This window comes from Atheta coriaria, unplaced genomic scaffold (genome assembly GCF_025399875.1).
Source record: "Atheta coriaria isolate IRGN ID8LTWV9N9 unplaced genomic scaffold, Caltech_Dcor_3.1 hic_scaffold_5_pilon, whole genome shotgun sequence".
In the NCBI taxonomy this organism is placed as follows: domain Eukaryota; kingdom Metazoa; phylum Arthropoda; class Insecta; order Coleoptera; family Staphylinidae; genus Dalotia; species Dalotia coriaria.
In genome coordinates this window covers 544,219-558,495 of record NW_027045447.1, presented here as the reverse complement: position 1 = coordinate 558,495, position 14,277 = coordinate 544,219, and the positions used below count along the sequence as shown (strand labels likewise).

At 34.3% G+C, this 14,277-nt stretch overlaps 1 long non-coding RNA gene across 1 annotated transcript; it reads right to left on the bottom strand.

The window, feature by feature from the left end:
- Positions 1-202: 202 nt before the first annotated feature.
- Positions 203-13,909, bottom strand: LOC135792409 (uncharacterized). Its single transcript, XR_010548307.1, has 4 exons — positions 13,734-13,909; positions 13,169-13,232; positions 5,044-5,079; positions 203-1,468 (listed from the first exon to the last, which is right to left on the bottom strand). It is a non-coding gene; the product is annotated as an uncharacterized lncRNA (long non-coding RNA).
- Positions 13,910-14,277: the final 368 nt, after the last annotated feature.

The window sequence follows — 14,277 nt, the reverse complement described above, 5'->3', positions numbered from 1 at the left end:
TTAAGTCATCTCAAGAGAGGGGACACTTAAAAATATTCTTACAAGTTCTGACCTGTGGCTGAAATGAAAGATGGAGTACACAAATCATACAGGATACCTTAACAATTTTTATAGTGGGGATCATCCCCTGAGAGAGGGAACTCTCCTAGAGACCTGTACCTGAAATGATAGAAGGGGGACATTCAAAGCATAAGACGTAATATTTCTTAACATTTCTTTATTAATAATAAAATACAAGTTTAGATTTTACAAGTCAACAAAATACATGTCGCCATATTGAAACAGGATTTACGACCTGCTTAGCCGCGCACTTATAAGCAAGTACCACTTAGTAAAGTTCTACCGGGATAAAGGAATTAGCAAATTGTCAATTTTCTACGTGATTGAAAATGGAAACAGATATACAGGGTGTTGCAAAATGAAAATTTAAAGTGCACACAAAAAACTCTAAACACGACAAACGTCGCTCGTTTTCACTCAACGATTAGGGAAACTAATATACAGGGTGTTACAAAAAGAAAATTCAAAGGGCAATGAGAAAAACCCTAAAAACAACAGTTAAAGCAAAATTTTCACGGACACAAAGAAAACATGAGTATACAGGGTGTTTTAGAAAGAAAATTTCTAGTTGAAACAAAGAACACTCAAAACTCACAAATACCGGCGATTTTGTACGTAGTGTTAAGAAAACTAATATACATTGTGTTACAAAAAGAAAACTTTAGAAACTACAAAGGGAGTTAATATTCACAACAAGAAGAGAGAAATTTACAAATAAACAACAATATTTTAATAGAAAATCCAAGATTTTACCAGAAAATCATCGGGAAATTGAGCAAAAAGATGGTACGAAAATAAAACACTAACATTTTAACATATTGTAAATGTATATTTATTAATTGATGCATCAACTGCATAAAGTAACCGACAGATGAAGTACGAGTATCATCATAAATTGATAGAATATCCGGCAGAAAACATTTAAATCAGCTGACGGCAAGCGACAGCGCGAAGCAATACAGTTGTTAGAGAGGATAAAAATAACTATTTTTCTTTTGTAAATATTAAGATGTACGGAAACTAGGAAAACGAAAAACTATTCAACGTACAAGATTTCACGCGGTCAACAAGAAACTTCTTAATTTAATGATGCTAAAGAATGTAAATCGATTTAAAACATTCACGTGTTCTACGATAAGATGGCTGAGCCGACGGCCGACGGCAAAGTGAGTGTGGATAAATATTGCCAATTTTAATAATCTTCAGATACTTTTTTAAAACAGTGTTTGTAGTAAACATGCTATCTACAATGTGTTTGTAATTTGCAAGATGATACATACAAATTTCATATCACTCAAATAGAATAATCAATTTAAGTTAAACCGGCGTAAATTTCCGTAAAAAATTTATGGCACACATACCTATACATTGATGAGGGAATTTAATATCCTGGAATATATCCTATCAACTGAAAACAAACGCACAGATTAATGGACACTTATTTCTTATTTAAAGAGACCCTAAACGCCACAAACCATTAAACAAAACAGGCACACATGATCATTGCGAATATTTTGCTAATGGTCGAAAAAGTACACGACGATTAAGCCAATTAAAACTCCAAATCGCATGGCGATTAGAGAGACATGTTCGCGGACCACGCGGTGAAACGACTGCAGTGTGCGCTTCGTTTAGCCAGGTACAAGGCTGGTACGTAGCGATAATACGTGTCAGCCGAACAAAACAAGTTGTTTATACACAAACGTACTGATAAACTCGTAGTTGAAAAAACCAAACTAAAATTTCACAACGTTGAAATAACCGACATACAAGTTATATGAACAGAACCCGATGACCAAACAAGAATCATTAGTTAAGACGCAATCATGATATTTATTTCAAGCGCAGTAATTATTTATTTCAAACGTAATTATCAATTTCTAGAATTCATTGTCTCAAAGTCACCTAATTGCGCATTTCCTGTTTCGTTGCGCATCTTCTCTTCATATTTATTTAAAACGCATATTAGAGCCATATAAATAGAGCGCAGACCTAGACCTAAGCGATTATTGTATCATCCAAGTTCGTTGAATAAACAAGTGAAAGTTAACAAGTTCTTCTGAATCGATCATCAAGAACCCACTTAACAAATCCTAAGAAAACCAACCAAAGTGAATCAAAGTCTAAACCCAATTCTAATCCGCGATCGCGATTCGAACCAATAAATAAATAAATTATATTTAATAACTCGTGAGTCGATAACGAAATCGTTAATATAAAACCGCTCGACGCAAACGGGGAATATAATTTACACGAAATCTACTTTCAATATTTCTTGGCATAAGAAAAGAATTTATTGGCATTGGGATGTAATGAGATTGAGAAAACAGGAATTTAATTTTCCATTATGAAAAATATTATGAAAGTTATTGAGCCGCCAAGTTCACGTACAAACGCGAAAAAATACAAATACTTCATGATAAAGGGAGAAAAAGTCACGTTTTAATGCAAATTATCGCGGGTTGCAGCTCGAATTCCTGCAAGAAGCAAACACCAAGGGACGGAGAATTTAATTCTGCATCTCTAGACGCCGCGCTGAAATTACTAAGCCGCCAAAATCACGTGCAAACGCAAAAAATACAAATATTTCACAAAAAAGGGTTGAAAAATACACATTTTTGCGGGTTGCAGGCCGAATTCCTGCAACAGTTAAATACCACCCGACGGACAATTTAATTCCACATCTCTAGACATCACGCTGAAGCTACTACGCCCTTAGGTCTCGTGCAAACCCAAAAAAAACACAAATATATCAAGAAAAAGGGTTGTAAAATTACACTTGTATGCAAATTTTCGCAGGTTGCAGGTAGAATTCCTGCAACAATTAAATACCACCTAACGGAGGATTTAATTCCGCACCTCTAGACGCCACGATGGAGTTTCTACGCCGCCTAGGTCACGAGCAAACCCGAAAAAACACAAACATTTCACGAAAAAGCGTTAAAAAAATTAATCTTATATGCAAATTTTCGCGTGTTGCAGAACGAATTCCTGCAACAATTAAATACCACCTAACGGAGAATTTAATTCCGCACCTCTAGACGCCACGATGGAGTTTCTACGCCGCCTAGGTCACGAGCAAACCCGAAAAACACAAACATTTCACGAAAAAGCGTTAAAAAAATTAATCTTATATGCAAATTTTCGCGTGTTGCAGAACGAATTCCTGCAACAATTAAATACCACCTAACGGAGAATTTAATTCCGCACCTCTAGACGCCACGATGGAGTTTCTACGCCGCCTAGGTCACGAGCAAACCCGAAAAAACACAAACATTTCACGAAAAAGCGTTAAAAAATTAATCTTATATGCAAATTTTCGCGTGTTGCAGAACGAATTCCTGCAACAATTAAATACCACCTAACGGAGAATTTAATTCCGCACCTCTAGACGCCACGATGAAGTTTCTACGCCGCCTAGGTCACGAGCAAACCCGAAAAAACACAAACATTTCACAAAAAAGCGGTAAAAAATAAATCTTATATGCAAATTTTCGCGTGTTGCAGAACGAATTCCTGCAACAATTAAATACCACCTAACGGAGAATTTAATTCTGCACCTCTAGACGCCACGATGGAGTTTCTACGCCGCCTAGGTCACGAGCAAACCCGAAAAAACCAAACATTTCACGAAAAAGCTTTAAAAAATTAATCTTATATGCAAATTTTCGCGTGTTGCAGAACGAATTCCTGCAACAATTAAATACCACCTAACGGAGAATTTAATTCCGCACCTCTAGACGCCACGATGGAGTTTCTACGCCGCCTAGGTCACGAGCAAACCCGCAAAAACACAAACATTTCACGAAAAAGCTTTAAAAAATTAATCTTATATGCAAATTTTCGCGTGTTGCAGAACGAATTCCTGCAACAATTAAATACCACCTAACGGAGAATTTAATTCCGCACCTCTAGACGCCACGATGAAGTTTCTACGCCGCCTAGGTCACGAGCAAACCCGAAAAAACACAAACATTTCACAAAAAAGCTTTAAAAAAATTAATCTTATATGCAAATTTTCGCGTGTTGCAGAACGAATTCCTGCAACAATTAAATACCACCTAACGGAGAATTTAATTCCGCACCTCTAGACGCCACGATGGAGTTTCTACGCCGCCTAGGTCACGAGCAAACCCGCAAAAACACAAACATTTCACGAAAAGCATTAAAAAATTAATCTTATATGCAAATTTTCGAGTGTTGCAGAACGAATTCCTGCAACAATTAAATACCACCTAACGGAGAATTTAATTGCGCACCTCTAGACGCCACGATGAAGTTTCTACGCCACCTAGGTCACGAGCAAACCCGAAAAAACACAAACATTTCACGAAAAAGCGTTAAAAAATTAACCTTATATGCAAATTTTCGCGTGTTGCAGGACGAATTCCTGCAACAATTAATTACCACCCAACGGAGAATTTAATTCCGCACCTCTAGACGCCACGATGGAGTTTCTACGCCGCCTAGGTCACGAGCAAACCCGAAAAAACACAAACATTTCACGAAAAAGCGTTACAAAATTTATCTTATATGCAAATTTTCGAGTGTTGCGTGTGGAATTCCTTTAACAAATAAATACCACCCAATGAAGACTTTAATTCCGCATCTCTGAACGTCACGCTGGAGTTACTACGTCGCCTAGGTCACGAGCAAACCCGAAAAAAACACAAACATTTCACAAAAAAGCGTTACAAAATTAATCTTATATGCAAATTTTCGAGGGTTGCGGGTCGAATTCCTGCAACAATTAAATACCACCCGACGGAGAATTTAATTTCGCATCTCTAGACCTCAAGCTGAAGTTACTACGCCGTCTGGATCGCGTGCAAACCCGAAAAAACACAAATATACATTTTCCAACACATGGCTTGAAAAAATCGAAGAATGCGCCAACGTTCGCGATCATTTTGAGATACGTAATGAGGCAATGAATTTGTCGCGTAAATTAAAATGAAATAAATTATTGAATTAAAAACTTACGAATTATGCGCATCAGTCACCAAGGCACAGCAAGTGCTGAAATTAAAAGAAAAGAAGTTGAAACATTTCATAAGATTTAACAATAATATATTCATACATCACAAAAAAATACGATGTGTGTGGTTGAATTAAAAGTTACTTACACAAGGATAATGATGAATAAATCTACATTGGGACCATCCTATATCCGACTCATTTCGTGACCGACACCGAACCTTGTAACTTGCATAAGTATGCATACGAAACGCAATCAAATATCTTCCACTTTTGTACAATAATGTAAATTAAATTGTCGATTGATGATCGAATAAAATGCAAATTTAGAAAGCAGAAGTCCGAACAAACTATACGAATCGCGCAAAACACGTCTAAACCTACCAGCGAACGGTACGAAACTGGCTGCAAACAAATTGATAGCGCAAGCCGTAGCCGAGCAAACAACGACGCGACAATTAACAATAAGAAAGTAAGGGATGCGCAAATCTAGTGCGTCGATGGCACGCGACCTTGTGCGCGAATGGCAATAGGCACAATACATGTGATGTAAACTAAACTAGAATATGCTGCACGCGGCGTGAGGAGATTGCAACGACAACACTCGTGAATCTCATGCAATGCATTCCACGCGGCGAAAGCGATAAGAAAGTAAATTGTGTTCAAAACAAACACAATTCTGGTGCCGAATGCCCACGTTTGCTGATAAATATGGAAATAAACAATACAATTCTATTTTACGATTTTTATTTCATACTAGTGCCTTTATGAATGATACAAGTAGTAGTCCCATAATTTAGATTATTAAATTATTGGAAGATTTTCCAAAAAAATCTGGGAAAAACACGTAAAATCTCTCCTCTTTGCACTTTTAGCGACTATTTTTGAACTTAATATATTTTATTATCTTGTTCTATAAAAAAATTATAGAACAAGTTATATAAAAAGCTATAAAAAAGTTTTATAATCCACGAAGGTAGCGGTAGGGGTGACGGATAGAAGTGACTCGCATTCAGGATACCGTACAAAAGTAGTGGTAGAAGTGACTCCCATTCTCTATTAGCTAAGCTGGTTAAATTGGAAATCTAAGAGATGAAATAATTCATAAGGACAAATGGGAACTAAAAGCGCTAGCGACCAGCCGATCGAAGATTATGAAAGTTTTGAAGCAGAAAAGAATGTGCAAATAGTATGCATGCAGCATGCAGCGCGAGCTCACACGAGTGCCACCAACAGACACATGCACCTGTCTTAATATTATTCAATTTTGTGCATCCTAGCGCAATCTACGCTCTATTCGGAGAGTTTTAGATAAAATGCGTGTTGTGTAAGGTCTCATACGGTCACTAGTTTTATACCTACAATAATATTTGATTTTAGGAATAATTTGAATAAATACCAAGCCAATTTACTTTCCGCGCTAAATATTCGTCATTATATTGCACTGTATTCAATTAAATATTATTCTAAATAAAAATATACAGCTTGTAGGTGAATAAATTTGACTGCGACCGAAAATTATTTCGAATGTGATAATCAGGAATGATAAACAGTATTCGATAATGCAACATATTTAATTTCAAGAAAGGAACAATCTGCGGTCCGTCGGCAAGTATTCCTTAGTCACGTGCCGGCGAAAGTACTACTAAATACGAATCCAGCGGAAATAATATATTAAAATGTTGATTACCTGTGATAATACTCCGATTAGTAAAATTATTCAAGCGGTTCTATCTTCTGCGGATGACGAATATAATTTGCATAAATTGATGAACACAAAACACCCACGAAACATTAAATCTTTGCGGACCAAACGCGACCGCATAGGGCAATCACTGAACACCGAATATAACACGCGCGATTCACGGAATTTAAAATCTCAAGAAATGCTACGAATCAAGAGAATGAACCGCACGCCAGTCGACCGGCGATAAGACTGGAATGCGCGTAATGTAAACACTGCGAGCGGCGTAGAATAGCAACAACAACAAATCAACCAAGTTCAATATTCTAATAGAATAAATGACACAATTAAATGCAACTAAATTAAATTATAGATCCACTACTGTCGCAAAATGTATCAAATTTAATAAATCGCAATGTTTCCTGTTTCGCTTTTAAAGAAAAAAAACGCAATGATGCAATGCTATTCTTAGTTCTTATTTGAATATTCTATTCATGAATAAACTTACATTAGAATTTTAAACTGCTACAGTTTATGTATAATTCTGAAAGAACAATAAAACGATTCGATTTTTGTATGTAAACAAGTTTATCTCTTGCGCGAAATCGCGTGATCTCACACCGACACGATGTGCACATACTACCACAAACAAATCATCTTTAATGCAAATAAATGCATCCTAGTGCCACCTCTGCCCGAATTATTGACCTATATTTAAATATGCAGTTTAATATGAATGCGATCATAATATTCAATCAAAGAATATTTGTCGCGTAAAATTAAATAATAAATTAATGAAAAATTAAAATTCGATTTGCGTAATTATGATTTCTTATGCGGACAGAGTGTCAGATTTTACATCAAATATTTAAGTGATATCTGCTGATGATAAAAATGTTTTGCTGATGATGATTTTTATAATAAACTATTACACCTAATGTAAAATTGTTAGTTATATTCATGATTTGAGAATTGAAGAATACTTGCTTAAATTCAACGATGTGATATCTGCAAACTTATCTCTTGTACGAAATCGCGTGGTCGCACACGAACACGGTGTGCACTCACTACCACCGACAAGCAATATTTAATGCAAAAACGTGCATCGTAGTGCCATCTAACCTACAATTAAGCCTAAAGGGACCTCCTAAGGATGAGAAACAACATGTATCTGATTGACCAAGCGACCGACAACGTCCCACAATAACCGATAATAAAACCGCAGCACTCTTGTAATTTGAAATATAAACATTAAACTAAAAGAGATAAATAGGTACAAATCGCAGAGACTATTCAACGAACTATTCTCTATGAGATAGGCTAGTTAAAGGGGAAATCTGAGAGATAAAATTTTCATTTTTAAAAGAAAATTGCCAAGGAGGGCGTGCTTGATACTTTTTTTCGACGATTTTTGATAATTCATATCTCTTAAACTAAAAGAGGTAGCTACCAACGAATTGTTGATTATGAAAGATTGAAAGATTCTCTATCAGATAAAAATATAAAATAATTATATTTCCTACAGTAAAAGGTCGAAAAACGCGACTAAAAGTGCTAAAAAGTGACATTTTGCAATTTTTGTCCATTTTATTCAATCGCGAATATCTCGTAAACTAAAAGAGATAATTAAGATCTGATCGCAGCGTCTTAATCTACGGACCAATCTCTATCAGATAGGATAGTTAAAACGGAAATCTGAGAGATGAAATTTTCATTCTTAAGAAAAAAATTGCCAAGGGGGGGTGCTTGATACTTTTTTTCGACGATTTTCAAAAATTCATATCTCTTAAACTAAAAGAGATAGCTACCAACGAATTGTTGATTATGAAAGATTGGAAAATTCTCTATCAGATAAAAATATAAAATAATTATATTTCCTACAGTAAAAGGTCGAAAACGCGACTAAAAGTGCTAAAAGTGACATTTTGCAATTTTGCCTATTTTATTCAATCGCGAATATCTCGTAAACTAAAAGAGATAATTAAGATCTGATCGCAGCGTCTTAATCTACGGACCAATCTCTATCAGATAGGATAGTTAAAACGGAAATCTGAGAGATGAAATTTTAATTCTTAAGAAAAAATTGCCAAGGGGGGGTGCTTGATACTTTTTTTCGACGATTTTCAAAAATTCATATCTCTTAAACTAAAAGAGATAGCTACCAACGAATTGTTGATTATGAAAGATTGGAAAATTCTCTATCAGATAAAAATATAAAATAATTATATTTCCTACAGTAAAAGGTCGAAAAACGCGACTAAAAGTGCTAAAAAGTGACATTTTGCAATTTTTGCCTATTTTATTCAATCGCGAATATCTCGTAAACTAAAAGAGATAAATAAGATCTGATCGCAGCGTCTTAATCTACGGACCAATCTCTATCAGATAGGATAGTTAAAACGGAAATCTAAGAGATGAAATTTTAATCCTTAAGAAAAAATTGCCAAGGGGGGGTGCTTGATACTTTTTTTCGACGATTTTCAAAAATTCATATCTCTTAAACTAAAAGAGATAGCTACCAACGAATTGTTGATTATGAAAGATTGGAAAATTCTCTATCAGATAAAAATATAAAATAATTATATTTCCTACAGTAAAAGGTCGAAAAACGCGACTAAAAGTGCTAAAAAGTGACATTTTGCAATTTTTGCCTATTTTATTCAATCGCGAATATCTCGTAAACTAAAAGAGATAAATAAGATCTGATCGCAGCGTCTTAATCTACGGACCAATCTCTATCAGATAGGATAGTTAAAACGGAAATCTGAGAGATGAAATTTTAATCCTTAAGAAAAAATTGCCAAGGGGGGGTGCTTGATACTTTTTTTCGACGATTTTCAAAAATTCATATCTCTTAAACTAAAAGAGATAGCTACCAACGAATTGTTGATTATGAAAGATTGGAAAATTCTCTATCAGATAAAAATATAAAATAATTATATTTCCTACAGTAAAAGGTCGAAAAACGCGACTAAAAGTGCTAAAAAGTGACATTTTGCAATTTTTGCCTATTTTATTCAATCGCGAATATCTCGTAAACTAAAAGAGATAAATAAGATCTGATCGCAGCGTCTTAATCTACGGACCAATCTCTATCAGATAGGATAGTTAAAACGGAAATCTGAGAGATGAAATTTTAATCCTTAAGAAAAAATTGCCAAGGGGGGGTGCTTGATACTTTTTTTCGACGATTTTCAAAAATTCATATCTCTTAAACTAAAAGAGATAGCTACCAACGAATTGTTGATTATGAAAGATTGGAAAATTCTCTATCAGATAAAAATATAAAATAATTATATTTCCTACAGTAAAAGGTCGAAAAACGCGACTAAAAGTGCTAAAAAGTGACATTTTGCAATTTTTGCCTATTTTATTCAATCGCGAATATCTCGTAAACTAAAAGAGATAAATAAGATCTGATCGCAGCGTCTTAATCTACGGACCAATCTCTATCAGATAGGATAGTTAAAAGGAAATCTGAGAGATGAAATTTTAATTCTTAAGAAAAAATTGCCAAGGGGGGGTGCTTGATACTTTTTTTCGACGATTTTCAAAAATTCATATCTCTTAAACTAAAAGAGATAGCTACCAACGAATTGTTGATTATGAAAGATTGGAAAATTCTCTATCAGATAAAAATATAAAATAATTATATTTCCTACAGTAAAAGGTCGAAAAACGCGACTAAAAGTGCTAAAAAGTGACATTTTGCAATTTTTGCCCATTTTATTCAATCGCGAATATCTCGTAAACTAAAAGAGATAAATAAGATCTGATCGCAGCGTCTTAATCTACGGACCAATCTCTATCAGATAGGATAGTTAAAACGGAAATCTGAGAGATGAAATTTTAATCCTTAAGAAAAAATTGCCAAGGGGGGGTGCTTGATACTTTTTTTCGACGATTTTCAAAAATTCATATCTCTTAAACTAAAAGAGATAGCTACCAACGAATTGTTGATTATGAAAGATTGGAAAATTCTCTATCAGATAAAAATATAAAATAATTATATTTCCTACAGTAAAAGGTCGAAAAACGCGACTAAAAGTGCTAAAAAGTGACATTTTGCAATTTTTGCCTATTTTATTCAATCGCGAATATCTCGTAAACTAAAAGAGATAAATAAGATCTGATCGCAGCGTCTTAATCTACGGACCAATCTCTATCAGATAGGATAGTTAAAACGGAAATCTGAGAGATGAAATTTTAATTCTTAAGAAAAAATTGCCAAGGGGGGGTGCTTGATACTTTTTTTCGACGATTTTCAAAAATTCATATCTCTTAAACTAAAAGAGATAGCTACCAACGAATTGTTGATTATGAAAGATTGGAAAATTCTCTATCAGATAAAAATATAAAATAATTATATTTCCTACAGTAAAAGGTCGAAAAACGCGACTAAAAGTGCTAAAAAGTGACATTTTGCAATTTTTGCCTATTTTATTCAATCGCGAATATCTCGTAAACTAAAAGAGATAAATAAGATCTGATCGCAGCGTCTTAATCTACGGACCAATCTCTATCAGATAGGATAGTTAAAACGGAAATCTGAGAGATGAAATTTTAATCCTTAAGAAAAAATTGCCAAGGGGGGGTGCTTGATACTTTTTTTCGACGATTTTCAAAAATTCATATCTCTTAAACTAAAAGAGATAGCTACCAACGAATTGTTGATTATGAAAGATTGGAAAATTCTCTATCAGACAAAAATATAAAATAATTATATTTCCTACAGTAAAAGGTCGAAAAACGCGACTAAAAGTGCTAAAAAGTGACATTTTGCAATTTTTGCCTATTTTATTCAATCGCGAATATCTCGTAAACTAAAAGAGATAATTAAGATCCGATCGCAGCGTCTTAATCTACGGACCAATCTCTATCAGATAGGATAGTTAAAACGGAAATCTGAGAGATGAAATTTTAATTCTTAAGAAAAAATTGCCAAGGGGGGGTGCTTGATACTTTTTTTCGACGATTTTCAAAAATTCATATCTCTTAAACTAAAAGAGATAGCTACCAACGAATTGTTGATTATGAAAGATTGGAAAATTCTCTATCAGATAAAAATATAAAATAATTATATTTCCTACAGTAAAGGGTCGAAAAACGCGACTAAAAGTGCTAAAAAGTGACATTTTGCAATTTTTGCCAATTTTATTCAATCGCGAATATCTCGTAAACTAAAAGAGATAATTAAGATCTGATCGCAGCGTCTTAATCTACGGACCAATCTCTATCAGATAGGATAGTTAAAACGGAAATCTGAGAGATGAAATTTTCATTCTTAAGAAAAAATTGCCAAGGGGGGGTGCTTGATACTTTTTTTCGACGATTTTCAAAAATTCATATCTCTTAAACTAAAAGAGATATCTACCAACGAATTGTTGATTATGAAAGATTGGAAGATTCTCTATCAGATAAAAATATAAAATAATTATATTTCCTACAGTAAAGGGTCGAAAAACGCGACTAAAAGTGCTAAAAAGTGACATTTTGCAATTTTTGCCTATTTTATTCAATCGCGAATATCTCGTAAACTAAAAGAGATAATTAAGATCTGATCGCAGCGTCTTAATCTACGGACCAATCTCTATCAGATAGGATAGTTAAAACGGAAATCTGAGAGATGAAATTTTCATTCTTAAGAAAAAATTGCCAAGGGGGGGTGCTTGATACTTTTTTTCGACGATTTTTAAAAATTCATATCTCTTAAACTAAAAGAGATAGCTACCAACGAATTGTTGATTATGAAAGATTGGAATATTCTCTATCAGATAAAAATATAAAATATTTATATTTCCTACAATAAAAGGTCGAAAAACGCGACTAAAAGTGCTAAAAAGTGACATTTAGCCATTTTTGCCCATTTTATTCAATCGCGAATATCTCGTAAACTAAAACAGATAAATAAGATCTGATCGCAGCGTCTTAATCTACGGACCAATCTTTATCAGATAGGATAGTTAAAACCGAAATCTGAGAGATGAAATTTTAAGTCTTAAGAAAAAATTGCCAAGGGGGGGTGCTTGATACTTTTTTTCGACGATTTTCAATAATTAATATCTAGAAGAATTTAATTCCGCATCTCTAGATGCCACGCTGGAGTGACCTATGCGGCGGGTCACGAGCAAATGCGCATAAATACAAATATTTTTCTCGATAAAAGGTAAATAATTTAATCACGTTTTCAGGCACTTCACGTGTGATTTTTGAGGTCGGCGGGAGTGTATTAGGTAGAAAAATTACGCGCGATTTAAATACACAAACTACATGGCAATGGCGCACACGGTTCTCGAGATATTAAGCAATTTCCACAGCAAGTTTACGAAATTCTGAAAAAATAACCGATATTTGGAGGCTTCTCTAGCACTTCTTTTTTGATTTTCGGGGTCGGCGCATTATGCACAAAAGTTATATACGAAAATGATAAAGAATTTTATTACTTACATTCTCATCATGCTAGTATGGCTATCCTGGATGCTGCTCCGCTGCTATACGTCTGCTCGTACGCCTAAAACAACCGGAAATCAATGCTTCAACACACAAAAATGCAATTTTTGGGGCTTTCACTTATGTCAAACACAACAGATCCTTATGAAAATAATAAAGAATATACCGCTACAAATATGCAGTATTTAAAATCTGTGAACTGTATATAAACAGGAATATCTATAAACAAACATTACAACAACAACGTGACGTGTCGCGAGAAACGATTCGCATTAAAAACTGATCTTAAATGACCGTGGCGATTATAGACCCGCGTTGCATACGACAAAATAAAACAGGTAACATTCATACAAACACCGATACGTATTTCATTCCACTATGAAGAAATAAAGAATGCCAGTAAAGCATGCACATTCAACTCGTGAAAATGAATTTAATAATTGCAGAATTACATTACCAATAGGTAATACCATGTTTTATTGTGCCTTTACTCGTCAATATACGATGAGGGAAAACAACAAAACAAAACAATATGTTAATTTGTAATAATTTATTATATTACCTTTAAATGGATTGGTTTATTAAGCACTTCACTGGCATTCGGAGGAACAAACACTTAATTACGATACACGGTTACACGCTTGCAAAACAACTTGTTATTGTATACCCGCGTGCGGACTGCTACACGGCGCGAACGATACTAGCTAGATTGGTGCATGTATTATCTATAGAATGAAAAAAACAAGTTGGTGCGCCAAGTTCGCTAGCAGCGTCTATGTGCGTAAAGTATGCGCGATGAGTGCAGCGCGACAAATAAATGGCGACCTCTAGTGGCGACAGAATTAATCAAAGATAATGCAAAACCGCAGTTGTATCCATATCATAATCCAAACTTAAATAAATAAATACATATATTTCCTGCTTTTTGGATTCAATTGAAATTTCCGTCAGAAACACTTTCAATTTCAGGAATCCAACATCAAATAAATTATTGATTTGTTAGAATTACTGCTCTGTTAAAACATAAAAACATAAAATTTTAATAAATTGCAAAGAAATATTTTTTTGTATACCAAAAGATGAAATATTAAAAGTAATGAAAAAAG